Source organism: Heptranchias perlo, chromosome 15, assembly GCF_035084215.1.
Source record: "Heptranchias perlo isolate sHepPer1 chromosome 15, sHepPer1.hap1, whole genome shotgun sequence".
In the NCBI taxonomy this organism is placed as follows: Eukaryota; Metazoa; Chordata; class Chondrichthyes; order Hexanchiformes; family Hexanchidae; genus Heptranchias; species Heptranchias perlo.
The window spans coordinates 7,445,516-7,458,485 of record NC_090339.1 but is presented as its reverse complement, the minus strand read 5'-3'; the positions used below and the strand labels follow the sequence as shown (position 1 = coordinate 7,458,485).

General features: G+C 44.1%; 1 protein-coding gene across 2 annotated transcripts in view; it reads right to left on the bottom strand.

Annotated features, from left to right (window-relative positions):
* Positions 1-8,325, bottom strand: part of LOC137332851 (sodium- and chloride-dependent neutral and basic amino acid transporter B(0+)-like) — a 117,747-nt gene extending 109,422 nt beyond the window's left edge. The window contains exons 1-2 of one of the 2 annotated variants that reach the window (XM_067996805.1): positions 8,200-8,325; positions 6,713-6,832 (exon numbers count right to left, since the gene is read on the bottom strand). The gene's annotated coding sequence lies outside the window, so the exon portion shown is untranslated. The remainder of the gene's footprint in view (positions 1-6,712; positions 6,833-8,199) is intronic. The other variant, XM_067996806.1, reaches the window with a different exon arrangement.
* Between the last annotated feature and the right edge of the window lie 4,645 nt (positions 8,326-12,970).

Here is a 12,970-nt window from a genome sequence, read left to right as displayed (position 1 = left end):
GCTTTTTGTGGACAGGACATACCTGGGCAATTTTCCACATTGTCGGGTGGATGCCAGTGTTGTAGCTGTACTGGAACAGCTTGGCTAGAGGCGCAGCTCGTTCTGGAGCACAAGTCTTCAGCACTGCAGCCGGGATGTTGTCGGGGCCCATAGCCTTTGCTGTATCCAGTGCACTCAGCCATTTCTTGATATCATGTGGAGTGAATCGAATTGGCTGAAGACTGGCTTCTGTGATGGTGGTGATATCGCAAGGAGGCCGAGATGGATCATCCACTCCGCTCTTCTGGCTGAAGATGGTTGCAAACGCTTCAGCCTTGTCTTTTGCACTCACGTGCGGGACTCCGCCATCATTGAGGAGCCTCCTCCTCCCGTTAGTTGTTTAATTGTCCACCACCATTCACGACTGGATGTGGCAGGACTGCAGAGCTTTGATCTGATCCGTTGGGTGTGGAATCGCTTAGCTCTGTCCATAGCATGTTGCTTCCACTATTTAGCATGCATGTAGTCCTGAGTTGTAGCTTCACCATGTTGGCACCTCATTTTTAGGTATGCCTGGTGCTGCTCCTGGCATGCTCTTCTACACTCCTCATTGAACCAGGGTTGATCCCAGGTTTATTGGTAATGGTAGAGTGAGGAATATGCCGGGCCATGAGGTTACAAATTGTGCTGGAATACAATTCTGCTGCTGCTGATGGCCCACCGCGCCTCATGAATGCCCAGTTTTGAGCTGCTAGATCTGTTCTGAATCTATTCCATTTAGCACGGAGATAGTGCCACACAACACGTTGGATGGTGTCCTCAGTGCGAAGACGAGACTTCATCTCCACGAGGACTGTGCAGTGGTCACTCCTACCAATACTGTCATGGACAGATGCATCTGCGACAGGTGGATTGGTGAGGACCAGGTCAAGTAGGTTTTTCCCTCGTGTTGGTTCGCTCACCACCTGCCACAGGCCCAGTCTGGCAGCTATGTCCTTCAGGACTCGGCCAGCTCGGTCATTAATGGTGCAACCGAGCCACTCTTGGTGATGGCCATTGAAGTCCCCCACCCAGAGTACATTCTGTGCCCTTGCTACTCTCAGTTCTTCCTCCAAGTGGTGCTCAAAATGGAGGAGGACTGATTCATCAGCTGAGGGAGGACGGTAGGTGGTAATCAGCAGGAGGTTTCCTTGCCCATGTTTGACTTGATGCCATGAGATTTCATGGGGTCCGGAATCAATGTTGAGGACTCCCAGGGCCACTCCCTCCTGACTGTATATCACTGTACCGCCACCTCTGGTTGGTCTGTCCTGCCGGTGGGACAGGACATACCCAGGGATGGTGATGGAAGAATCTGGGACTTAGTGATCTATGAACAGAGATCAGCATTCTGCTCACTTTCTTTATTGCTATTTCACTGTGATTGTTTGATCAGGTAGAATGGCAATCTGTGAGGAAGAACGGAGGAGATTGCAAGAGACCATAGGCGGGTTAGTGGAGTGCGCAAAAAGTGGCAGTGCGGAGAAATGTGAAGAGGTGCAGTCTGGGAACAAGAACAGCGAGAGGAAGTACCAGTGGACCCAACATGGTAAGACCCTTCACACTGCGGGAGGACCAAGGGGTCTACGGGTGGGAAACACAGATATTTAAAGGTGGGAGTACAGGTAGAAAAGGCCATAAAAAGGGAAATGGGATTCTGAGTTTTGCAGAAAATAAAAATAATGATGGGATGTTGAATTTGTACAAGACATTGGTTAAGCTACAGATGGAGCATTGTGTGCAGTTCTGGGAACCCCATTATTAGTGCATAGATAGAGGACAGTGAAGAGTCATTAGAATCAGCAATATGAAGTTATAGTTATGGAGAAAGGCTCAAAAATTGTTGTAATTCTTCTCTGGAACAGAGAAGGTTCAAGAGAATCTAATGAATATTTTAAAAATTCTGAAAAGTTTTGAGAAGGCTAATAATGAAAGATTGTTTCTACTGTTTGGCTAATTGATAACAAGAGGGTGTAGCATCAGGATCATCATTAGAAGAATTAGAAGGGGGAAGTTAGAAGAATTTGTTCACACAGAAGCTTATCAGAACATGGAATACTTTACAACAATTGGCGACTGAGGCAGACTATAATAATATAATTTAAAAGGGAATTGGGTAAATATTTCATAATGACAATTTAATATTTAAAAACGTAAAAGGGGAAAGGGCAGTGAAATGGAATGAGATTAAGCTGCTCCAGTTGTAAAGATGGCACCAGCACAGGTGCGATGGGCCAAATAGTCTCTTTCTGTATTGTCATTTCTGTGAGCGCAAATCTATAATCACCTCCTCTTCACAATTCTCAGCCCTGCATCATGCCTTTCCCCCCAGCACTACCAATCCTTCTCTTCCTGCTGGACAAGTCTCTCCTCCAATCACAATGGGATAATTCACTACAACTCCTTCTACTTACACTCAACACCTGCCACTGCCCTCAACTGACACAAACAACATTTTGCTTTCTTTTTGTTTGGACTTGGATTAATTTCTGTTAAGTTCTTTGAAACTTCACACTCTATCCACTTTCTTTCATCCAAGGACATTCCCCTTTTGCCCACACTTGCTGCTTCTCCCTCTCAGCTTGCACACTATGCTAAGTTGCCTTATACATTCTCACCACCTTTTCACAGGCCACACACTAACTCACTCCTATTCCTCTTGCAGGACAAGATTGTGCACAAAAGAAGGGCGTTTGGAAGAACCAGGGGAGGTGCAGACACCTTGTAAACTCTCAACTCTGATGGAGGATGCTGACATGATTAGCAGAGGAAAGACACACTCCATTGGAGATGGCGAGGTTGGACCTATAATGTTGACGATGGTGAGGGTGGACGTGTAGTATTGGAGATGGTGATGCTGGACGTGCAGCATTGGAGATGGCAAGGCTGGATGTGCAGCATTGGAGATGGCAAGGCTGGACGTGTAGCGTTGGAGATGGTGAGGGTGGATGTGTAGCGTTGGAGATGGTGAGGGTAGACATGCAGCATTGGAGTTGGCGAGGCTGGATGTGCAACATTGGAGATGGCGAGGCTGGATGTGCAACATTGGAGATGGTGAGGGTAGACATGCAGCATTGGAGTTGGCGAGGCTGGATGTGCAACATTGGAGATGGCGAGGCTGGATGTGCAACATTGGAGATGGTGAGGCTGGACGTGCAGTGCTGGAGATGCTGAAGTTGGAGGCCGTGAACAAAAGGGTGTTTGACCATTTTCCCTTCCTTTTAATTTTCTAGCTCACACATTCACAGTCGTACATGAACATACACCATGACATCCTGGGGCTGTATTGCACTGCCACTCATCTGCTACTACTAACCCTTACCATTATGCCCTAACCCTTGTCCCTCTGAGCTTTATCTCATTCCTTTCAAAGGTTCAGGTTCTGCAGTGTTGCAGATGGAGGGAGGACCATTTTCCTTAAAATGCACTAGCACTCATTCATACCTTCCCAAATGGCAGAGCAGAGATTGAGCCCCGAGTGGTATAGATAGTGAGTTAGGGCGGGGTCTAGACAGGGTGATTCACTGAGCACGAGCAGGTGGAGGTGAAATGGACAGCTCAGGAAATGGCTCACTGGACAGCAAGCTCATGTCTGCTGGAGAGACATTGCTCCCGCCAGTGGGCAGGGTTAAAATCGCACGTGTACACATTGCGGCCTAGTAATTGTGCATCAGCAATTGTTAAATATATTTCAGTGTCAATCAGGCAGCTACTTCCACATGTCAAAGTATGGAGGAGTCTGGTTCCAACTTTTTTGGGATACTGGAGCATTGCATTGATGCTCTGCAGTTAACGGCGTGTGGTCACCTCAATGGATGACGCAGATGGTCCCACCTTGCAATAGTCTGTGGCACTAGTAGCATCTCTCAGAGATGTCCATACTGGAGCCATGCAGGCTCTAGGCTCAACCATTTGCTTTGCTTTGGACAGGCTGGGAGACCAAATGGACAGGGGCTTCTGTCACATCAGATATCTGCTGCAGTCTGCTCTCCCGCAGATCAGTGGGAGAGTTGAGTTACAGGCCCATAGCAGGTGCAGACATGTAATGAGAATGGAATATGTTGCCCACTCAGGATGGCAGTATGTCTGCACCCTTGCCGCCCCTCAACCAATGCCTATCCTGATGCCAGATAGCCAGTTGGGCCAAACCATCCTGGCAGCTGCCGAGGCGCTGCAGTCTGCAGCTGGGCCCTTTCAGGACTGAAAATATCGAGGTCGTCGGCCACGAGACCTCATCAGAGTCAAAGCAGCCTTCTGCCACCCATGCTGCAGCCAGTGGGAGAACACCTCGTAGGATTGGTAAAGGAGATAAGAGATCACCTAAGAAAGGCAGTAGGGGCTCACACCTAAGTGATACTTGTTGTGAAGACATTTGTGTAAACCAATAAAATTGTAAACATTGAAATCTTTATGCAGACTGTTCCTATAATAACTGGTGACCCTGCAATGTCAGATGACAATGATATCAATGTTGGCCTTTTGCGTAAGAAGATTATTGGAGGGTGGAAGGACTGGAACAGATGTTGGGAATTAACTAGCATGTACAGCACAGAAACGGGCCATTCAGTCCATCTGGTCCACACCGGTGTTTATGCTCCACACAAGCCTCCTCCCACCCCTCTTCATCTAACCCTATCAGCATAACCTTCTATTCCTTTCTCCCTCATTCCCTCAGGGAATGACTGCTAATGTGGTGGGCAGGGATTGCCTAGCTGAAGAGGTGTTCCCTGAGCATTTCAAAAGGAACAACAAGGGAAAGGGGGAAAGGGAGAAAAAAAACAATGACCACTCAGATAGGAAAAGACTTAGAATAGCCCGTAAAGTGCTTCAGTGGAGAACAGCAGATGGTATTATAACATATGTACACTCTTTTGGGGCTGCTTTGGACGAAGCCACCAGACCTGTGGTGGAATCATTGCTTGAGCATTCCAATGGTGTGCATGAGGAGATCTTCAGTTGACCCATGGATCTGATGGTATCACACCTCAGCCATCAAACATGGGTTCCTGAGAGGAGTCGAGCTAAGTGTGCAGCGGGAAGCCCTTATCCCCAAGCAGCCACTTGTTGTGCAGGGGTAAAGAGTGGGAGTACAAAGGGTTGGTGCAAGGTAAAAGAAAAAGAGCACTGTCAGTCCTCCTCAAACTTCGTGAAAGTTGTTCAGATGCTAGAAGCAAAAAAACACAACTATACACCCAAAATGACTAAGGAACTATAAGCAAGAAGTCTACTAAGTGTTTATAGACAATTAAATGATAGCAGGTGCGTGCCCTTCAAATGCTGCTAGAACTGGCCATTTCCCACTCTGTACCACCCTTGAATAGTTTTAAGAATTAGTGGTGGCAGTGCTGACATGCACTAAAATGGTGACGGGGTCGCAAAAATGTCATAGGACCCCAATTTAAATCCATTCATCAGGCTCCTGGCTGTTTCTGGCAGGAATGCTGGCCACCTAAATAGTGGCCTGCTTGAGAAGTGGGCAATAAATAAGAGTTTTTATTTCTAATGTGATTGTTATCCCACTGCCACCCCAGTCATTCTGAAAATTGAGGTGTTAGAGACAAGAAAATCAGAGTTTCTTTTTCTTTTAGTTTAATTTTCAAAAAAATACCAATTGAATTTTCAAGCGATCTACTTATCTCACCTGTATTGTTGGCAGTTTGAAAAATTGTATGCAATGGACTTACATCTGTGAGACTAATTTCTAACATCTATGAGATGAGAGAGAGACAGGGAGAAAGGCACAAAAAGAGAGAAAGGCACTCAGTTTCTACCCTCATGCTAATTTAATTTCTTTAAAAAAATAAATAAAGGAATTACAATTTGAAAGGAAACTAAGCCTCTGACAGGAAGGGATGGTAAGAGGGTGAGGGGCAGTGAAACAGGTTGATGGCGATTGTCGCAAGTGAAGTGGGTGACAGTGCAGCAAGGTGGAGCAGAGGATATGAGGGGTTGAGTTAATAGTTTGAAGAGGAAGATAAAGGGTTAGAGATGGGAGGGATAGTGAGAAGGTGAATGTGTAAGGAAGGTGGTGGAAGCAAAGAGGTGGTGAGAAGTCCAAATGACTGGGGGAAGGGATAGGAAAGGAGACCATGAGGGACACGTTTTCCCTGCAAGCACCATCCAAATACAGCCTGCAGCCATCGATGGTTCCTTTCCCTGCCACACCATGTCATTCCACTCACCACGTCCCGAATGGAAAGGAAAGAAGAAAAAGAGAGAGAGAGAAACCAAAAGATGTTAAGGGAAGAAAAGCAGAGAAGGGGAGAGACAGATGCAGAAGAGGAGAGACAGAGAGAGAGGAACATAAGGACCACAGAGAAAGACACAGAGAGACTGACCATATTCTCCAACTTAATGTGTGCATTGCCACAGGAGGTCATACGAACATATGAACATACGAATTAAGAGCAGGAGTAGGCCATTAGGCCCCTTGAGCCTGCTCTGCCATTTGATAAGATCATGGCTGATCTGATTGTGACTTGAATCCCATCTACCTACTATGACGTTTGACTCCTTTGTTAATCAGGAATCTATCTAACTCAGCCTTAAAAATATTCAATGAGCATCATTAACAATCCATTTTCTGTCTACAAAACCTTACTCTCTGTTGTCATTCTTATGTCATACTTTCTGTGTCAACTTTTTCCCATTGTAAATTTTTATTTCTACATTTAGAATGAAGTAAACTCATCACCTTGTAATTCACAATCTTGTCACTGGGTGGCTTCTCCCAACAAATCATTCACAATCTTTTCTGAAATCTGAAATAACCCGAACATTTTTCATCCCTCATTGGTTTCCTGAAGTTAAATTTCTAATATTCAAAATAATGGATTAAATAAAATAAAAAATACATATTTCAGAATACATGATTACATTTATCTATTGAATTATATTTTGGCTTTTAATAGTTTCATTGAACTTTTTAGTTGAAAACATTAGCCTGGTCTTGGACTTGATGAGCCTGATATTCCGATTGGCACTAGGCAAATTGGGGATGGATTGCCCAGTCTAGGTGGATTGGGGATAGATTGGCTAGTTGAGGACTGGAAAATGGGGCTGAACCAGATTCCATCAGGATTCCACCCCGTGTTTTAGGTCCAGCCATTTTCTGGTGGAGAGAGCCAAGTGTGAATCTTCCCCATATCAACAGAGGTTTGCCTGTGATCTCATGGCTTACCACAGGGATTCTGTCCTTTACTCGTTTAATAGCCCTTAGCAGAAGTTTCCCCAGCTGGTGTGAGTTCTGCTGAGACCTGAGGAAAGGCCCCAGATCTTAAGAAGGGAACGGTCATTGATCACAAAGTACCGGAATGACACCCTTCGGAGTTGAAGACTTCCACCGTGCAATTTTATTTTTGTGTTGGAAGGGCCATGGGAACCTCAGGTGGAGCAGCTTCAGATCATTCTGCAACTTAAGGGCTGATTGGGGCGAGTGTTGCTGACGCACCCTAATAGGTGCTGGCGGCCTACCCCGATTACTGTCAGAACACTGGGATCAGTGCCCCAATAAATAGACAATTACTTAACCCCTTAACCATATCTCCTCGTCAAGGAACCATCTGAAGTTTACCGCCCACAGTCAATGATGCCAGGACTAACATTCATCAGTTTAGATTACATGTGCAAAGTTTCAGGAGGTAGTATCTCCATCTACAACAATTCATCCATCATGATGGCTATGTCAGGTTAATCTAAGTTTAACAATGGTTGAGAATTATATTTAAGATTTAAATCAATTGCTTTTGGTTAATTCAGTACACTGCCTCTTTAAATTTACTCACAAACAGCAAGTGTTATTTTAAACTGCTTGCTCTCTTAATTGTATGTGCTGTGGCTAGCTCCGCCCCTTTCTCAGACAATTCCGCAGGGCATAACCAGTAATGAACCCTTTACTCTTATATGTTTATCTTGTGGCTGAGCTAACACATGAATATATCAGCAACGCAACTTCGGATTGTACATGCACTTCAATCTTTGATTTTCCAGCAAGATTTCAATTTACTCAGTTATGCTTAACTGGTTTCTAAACTGCTTACAAGGCATGAATTTAAACTATACCTTTAAGAGGTTACTCCCAGTTTAATAGTGTCCCTTAAAATCTCGGGACAATACTAGGATCGGTGCCTCAACAACTTTTTAACAAGGGACCCGAGGAATTCTTAAACTGTTCAGCCTTACCTCCTCGTCAAAGGACCATCTGTGGTTTACTCGCCAGGCTATGCTCAGGAGTCAATTATGGCCCGGAAATTGCTCATGAAATAACGGCAAAGCGAACAGGGCTCACCGTTATTTCAGGCAAATGGAAGAGCAAGTTCCAGAGAGTGCACATACGCAGTCAAATGCGGAAGTCTGGAAATTGCTCTACCATTTGCCCTACCCATTTGGAAGCTTCGTGTTAAAGACATCTCAACGGCTGAATGAATGGACCAGTTGGAAATGAACTAATTTCTCCATGAAAAAGGTATGCTGGTTTCTTTTTAAGTCTAAACTAACTTTTAATGGTGTGGTAAGTATTAATGACTGGCAAACAACCTCTCTGGCACTAAAAATTAACTTTTAAAAATGTGGAGTCTTATTCCTCCCAATATTAATTGTTGTTGGGGACATTTAAAAAAAATTAAAATTGTTTTTTTTTACTTATTTCTTCTGTCTCTTCTATCTCTGCCTTTTAATTTTACCCTCTCTTTATTTTGCTATCTCTAAATAATTTTATAGTGAATTTACTAATATATCTGACCCTTCCTGGTTTTTAGTCTGCGTAGCTTATGAAGGATGCTTTCACTTCTTGGTTCTGACTGCGTGGCTTGTGAAGGATGCTTTGATTGAGGGGAGAGAGAGATCCTCACAGCTCAGAGAAGCTCGAGAAAGATCGCTGCACTTCTTGCAAATCTCCATTGAAGCAAGTTGCTGCCCAGAAGCCCGCAAAAAGTTTGTGAGTGAGTTAGTTACTTACAAGCGGCGGGTGACATTCGTTCGCCACTCTGCACAATTTCTGGGCCATTGTCTAGAATTGGCTTGCAAAGCTGTCTTGCATCAACCAATTCAGCTTACATAATTGTTTACCTTACCAATCTGCAATTAGGATACACACAAGCTGTTCAGCGAGAGAATTAACTCTTTCTTGCGAAATCATCAAAGAAGTCAGACAAATCATGCACTAACAATTGTTATTTATATAGTGCCTTTAATGTAGCAAAATGTCCCTAGGTGTTTCACAGGAGCGTTACCAGACAAAATTTGACACCGAGGTACTAGGACAGGTGACCAAAAGCTTGGTCAAAGAGGTAGGTTTTAAGGAGTGTCTTAAAGGAGGAGAGAGAGGTAGAGAGGCAAAGAGGTTTAGGGAGGGAATTCCAGAGCTTAGGGCCTAGGCAGCTGAAGGGACGGCCACCAATGGTAGAGCAATTAAAATCAGGGATGCGCAAGAGGTCAGAATTGGACGAGTGCAGAGATCTCAAAGGGTTGTAGGGCTGAAGAAGGTTACAGAGATAGGAAGGGGCGAGGCCATGAAGGAGTTTTAAAACAAGGATGAGAATTTTAAAATCGAGGCGTTCCTGGACCGGGAGCCAATGTAGGTCAACAAGCACAGGGGTGATGGGAGAACGGGACTTGGTGCGAATTAGGATATTGCCAACAGAGTTTTGCGTGAGCTCAAGTTTATGGAGGATGGAAGATGGGAGGCCAGCCAGGTGAACATTGAAATAGTCCAGTCTAGAGGTAACAAAGTCATAGATGAGGGTTTCAGCAACAGATGAGCTGAGGCAGGGGCAGAGACGGGCGATGTTACGGAGGTGGAAGAAGGCGGACTTGATGATGGAGCAGATATGTCGTCAGAAGCTCATCTCAGGGTCAAATAGGACGCCATGGCAACAAGCAACAAATAGATTGTCGTCAAATGGAATTCCAGGATAATCGTTGAACTAAGAGGCAAGAAGTTATTTCAATGATTACATTTTGAATGACTGAAATTGTTCAGTAAACATCTAAAGCAAATGTCGCAATTAAAATGTAATTAACTAACATTAAGATTTTCTAGGGAGGGATTGGTCACAAAGTTGTCTGTATTTTAAGCAAGGTTTGTAAAGTGATAGATGAATAGGATTACAAATATTCTACCTGTCAGGCCTGTATCTTTTAGTATCTGCAAGGTAAGCAATATATTGAGCTCATGCCAGGCGTGTGATTATATTCCTTCAGTAAATTCACTGTATTACAGTGATGGACAAATCACTATTATGTTTGGGCTGTAGCAAGACTGCAGTAAATATCAGAAACTAATCTCCAGATCTTTCACTAACCATGAGCAAAGGGAGATGTACAAAGAATTTAAACGAGGACGGTGGGTCACTCTGCTTTGTTCTTTAAAATGTTTTTCCCTGTTCATGGGCTTTTCATGTTTCTTTTCACTGTCTCAAAGCCTCCTCCTCTCTTTGACTAGCAGTAATATAATTTATTGTAATAAATTAAATTAACTATAAGAACAGAATGTGTGAGTTTAAAATGGGGACTGAATTAATGCTGCAGATCATTCTAAATTGTAAAGAGAAACTCCAGAATGTAAAAGGAGGTAACAGGGATATCACAATTCAAATTCCAGTCAGCAACGCAACTGTGGGAGGTGAGAGTAAGTCAGGCAGAATTTGCCTCTCCAGAGACTGTTTTATTTTCAAAAGACCTTCTCAGGACTTCAGAAAACTTTCTTGGAATCAGTAAATGGACCTTGTTCATTACCACTATGTTTGATGATTGTATTGTTTTTGTATTTGTTAAATTCTTTCAGTGAATCATTTATTTATTTTAATAGAAATCCATCAGTTATTTTACTCTGTAAATCTGGTCTGATTTGAATAGTTTACCAGTTTGAAAAGAGACATTTCAGTAGGACGGATCTACAGTTAATCCAGGACACAGAACTCTGAGAACAGGTACATTGTGAACTCAAATGGGACAAAGACATCTGCTGGGCAGGTTACTGATAAAGGTGCAGCTTCTGCATTGGAGGGAACAGGATTCACTCACTGGAACTGCTTTAAAATTGTCAAAAGGGAAATCCTGAGTCTGGATCTCCCCTCAGCCATTCCACTGGCAGAGGTGTGGAGGATCAGGACGTCCACCACTGTATGTAGGGCCCCTGACCCTGGGTGATCCTCCGCCTCTGGGTCATTTAAATAATTTTGGTGGGCTGCTGGAGGGGAGCAGTGATTTTCTGGAGAGGGAAGTATCACATACTTATATTAACTCCTTATCAGTGTGCTTTAATCCATCAACAATATGGTGTGTGGTTGGTGCGACACACACTCATCTAACAGCCTGAGAATAAGACAATCAATAGACCATATGTGAACTCAGCCTTCCAATCCACTGCTTATCAGTCCACTGGCTGAACAGTTCAAAGCTGTACTGGCAGTAACTCCTACATTTGCTGTTCCAACACTTGTTAGTTAATGCAATGCCCAGTCCTTAGGGAATTAACTTAGAAGAGAGCAACATTGGAAACATAAGGGACCTTTGTGTAATTTAAGACAAAAAAGGAAATTGTGGAAACAAAAAGAAGGCTATCAAACAACAGTGAGATTATCAGGGTGAGTCCCAGACCCTCAACCTCAGCCCAGCATTCCTACTGCAGTAGGTCAAAAACAAAATGAGGCATTGGGGCAGACTTTACAAAGTAGTGCTCCCGGTGCAGAGCTTCTCATGGGGAGAGCACTCACAGAAAATCTGGGCTCAGATAATTAATGGGTGGACAACCACACTGACCTTTGCATCTGAATTCCCAGCATGCACTCCTATCCCAAGTAGCTCTGCCCTGGGAGTGGGTTAACTTGTAAAATCACCCCCACTACATATTAAGGCTGGATTTAACCACCCAATCATAGTCAATATGCAAGAAACGGAGGAAACTTGTAATACAATCCAAATCTGACTCTAAATACAATGCTCTCTATTGTGGGTCAGGTTAGATATATTTGTTCATGGAATGCTGAGCATAAAGGTGGTGGTATTGATGTAAGTGGGTGAAGGGACTTGTCACTTTTCTTCTGGTCCCTCCCCTACACCTGATGAACTAGCTGAAGCAAAACAAGTGTACAAATGGCAATTCTTCACTGGCTGAAAGACATGTTGCTCCCTCCCCGAGTCACTGCCACTGCCCAGGATTGGGAAGATTGGGAGAATGATGCTCCCTTCCTGAATAACTGTCACTCCGCAGGACTGGGAGAATGTTACTATCTGTCAGGTTATTGGAACATGTCCAAACTTTTTTATTCTTAAATTGTTTTGACTCTTATGTTTTCAGCTATTCTATGACTGAGTCCCAAGTCCCCAAAGCTTCAACAATCTGGGCTGGATTCTTCTCTGAGATCCTCCCACAATCAAGCAGGATAATAGTGCAGAATAAGGGAAACAGAATAAGGCCTCACCACCACAAACTCAATTTCCCTCCCTCGGTCCTGCAGGGACTGCAGCTGGCTGCCCCTTCCTCTTCCACCACCCGGAAATGATTGTGGGGCACAGGGCCTGAATCCCAGGCTCATTTTCCTCACCCATACTCCAGGTACCACCGCTTCTGAGGACTGCCATGTGAAGGTGGCAGCAATAAAGGGCCTAGGTGAAGAATGAACCATATTCTTACAGTCGCTTCTTCATTGTTTAATTGATCAAGTTGCTTCATGTTTGATACTTTAAGCAAAGTCCTCTGTGAATCCTTACTTGCTTTCAAAGACTGAGTGGAAATTTATGGACTTAAGATAGTCTGGTAATTGAGATCCATTACCAAATAGGGTTTGCCGTTGGTTACCTGGGGTGTTACCGAAACCTTTCCTAGAAATCCAGGTAAAGATAACACAGGGTACATTCTCCTCTTTGAGGTGTAGTTCTGGTTGGCTCTCTCTCCTGTTCAGGTCCAGCACTTACCTGCTGAAGGCCTCAGTTTCAGCCAGGGCCTTCAGTG